This window comes from Colletes latitarsis, unplaced genomic scaffold (genome assembly GCF_051014445.1).
Source record: "Colletes latitarsis isolate SP2378_abdomen unplaced genomic scaffold, iyColLati1 scaffold0161, whole genome shotgun sequence".
Classification (NCBI taxonomy): domain Eukaryota; kingdom Metazoa; phylum Arthropoda; class Insecta; order Hymenoptera; family Colletidae; genus Colletes; species Colletes latitarsis.
The window spans coordinates 1-2,500 of NW_027488511.1; positions in this window are offsets into that span (position 1 = coordinate 1).

The following is a 2,500-nucleotide window of genomic DNA, read 5'->3' on the forward strand; positions in this document are numbered from 1 at the left end:
TGTCTATTTTTTGTCCTACGACGATTTTTGACGCCGGAGCGGTGTTTCGGAGCAGAGCGGACTTAGAAACTTTCGCGCGTCGACCGCCGGACCGATCGCTCCAGGCTGTTTTTCGTCAATAACTCGAAAACGAGCACGGTAACGCTCGTTTTCGCCCGTACGATACTTGTACCGTTTACCGTTGGCTACCTGGTAGATGGTTTTTTTTTTTTTTATCTCGAATTTTGAGAGCTTTTTTAACTTTTTTCTCAAAAACGAGCACGTGAACGCCAATTTTGGTCTATACGATTCTTATGCAGTTTTAGATTCTCTACACGGTCCACTGATCGTTTTATTTTTTTGTCGAGTTTTGAGAATTTTTTTTTTTTTTTCTCGAAAACGAGCTCGACGACCTGCACTTTTGACGACGCCATCGTGTTCCCCGGATTTTTTCCTGCAAGATAGGGTGGCGATTTTTTGTCCTACGACGATTTTTGACGCCGGAGCGATGATTCGGAGCAGAGCGGACTTAGAAACTTTCGCGCGTCGACCGCCGGACCGATCGCTCCAGGCTGTTTTTCGTCAATAACTCGAAAACGAGCACGGTAACGCTCGTTTTCGCCCGTACGATACTTGTACCGTTTACCGTTGGCTACCTGGTAGACGGTTTTTTTTTTTTTTATCTCGAAGTTTGAGAGCTTTTTTAATTTTTTCCACAAAAACGAGCACGTGAACGCCAATTTTCGTCTATACGATTCTTATGCAGTTTTATATTCTCTACACGGTCCACTGATCGTTTTATTTTTTTGTCGAATTTTGAGAATTTTTTTTTTTTTTTCTCGAAAACGAGCTCGACGACCTGCACTTTTGACGACGCCATCGTGTTCCCCGGATTTTTTCCTGCAAGATAGCGTGTCTATTTTTTGTCCTACGACGATTTTTGACGCCGGAGCGGTGTTTCGGAGCAGAGCGGACTTAGAAACTTTCGCGCGTCGACCGCCGGACCGATCGCTCCAGGCTGTTTTTCGTCAATAACTCGAAAACGAGCACGGTAACGCTCGTTTTCGCCCGTACGATACTTGTACCGTTTACCGTTGGCTACCTGGTAGATGGTTTTTTTTTTTTTATCTCGAATTTTGAGAGCTTTTTTAACTTTTTTCTCAAAAACGAGCACGTGAACGCCAATTTTGGTCTATACGATTCTTATGCAGTTTTAGATTCTCTACACGGTCCACTGATCGTTTTATTTTTTTGTCGAGTTTTGAGAATTTTTTTTTTTTTTTCTCGAAAACTAGCTCGACGACCTGCACTTTTGACGACGCCATCGTGTTCCCCGGATTTTTTCCTGCAAGATAGCGTGTCGATTTTTTGTCCTAGCTCAATTATTAAGGAAGTTACGGTTTCTTGATTTTTCGGTATGTTCGAACTGGTCTTTTAGGCGGGCGCTCGGTCGCGCGGTGCTTTCGCATCGACCGACGTACCGATCGGCGGCGACGGTTTTTCGTCTATATCTCGAAAACTAGTACGCTAACACATATTTTGACCTATATGATATTTGTTCAGTGTAATTTTTTCTATCTGGTAGGCTGGTTTTTTTTTTTTTATCTCGAATTTTTTGAACGTTTTTGTTTTTTTCTCGAAAACTAGCGCGACGACCGATATTTTTAACTACGGTTTTGAATTCGTCTAATTTTTGCCTACAAGATAGCGTGTCGAGTTTTTGTCCTGCGACGATTTTGACCATTTTTTCATTTTTTTCTCGAAAACGAGCACGGCAATCTATATTTTTAACGACGGCATCGTGTTCCCCTGCTTTTTTCCTACAAGATAGCGTTTTTTTTTTTTGCCCTAGCTCAATTATTAAGGAAATTACAGGTGTTGGTTTTCGCTCTAAGTTATAACAGGCCGTTCGGGCGGGCGGTTGGGTCGCGCGGTTCCCCCCATAAGCGGCCGTGCGTAAGCCCGTGCGTCGCCGGCGTTCCGGCGGGCGCCTCGGTACCTATAAGAGAAGCGACGGTCCGGTCGAGTCGGTCGGGGCAGCGTCGAGCGTACGGCTATTCTTCGACCTCGGTTGAGAAGCAGTCGTCGCTCCTCGGGATTTCATCCTGACTGTTCTGTATCGTGCTCGTTCCAGACTTTCTCCACACTGCATTGCCACGAGTCGGTGTCTTTGACCGAATGGCTCTTGAAGTGGTATAAGCGTCTCGAGTGACGTTGGTGACTTGTATACGTTTAAAATATGTATACTCGTACTATCCGAGCATCAACTCTTCAGTCCGAGCGATTGAAAATTTTGTGAAAACCATAAACTGGCACTACACTCTACGGAGCGTAGCTTAAAAGGCAAAAATTGTATGGAACTACGGTTCGTACTCTGGAAAGTGAGCAAAGAATGAAATACAGGTGTCTGACCTCGACATAACAGTACGGCGCCGAATACGTGCTTTCTCGACCAGCACATACGCGCTTTCTCGTTTTTGTCCAGCATGAATGCTTAGTCTTCGGGCCTGGCAATACGTGC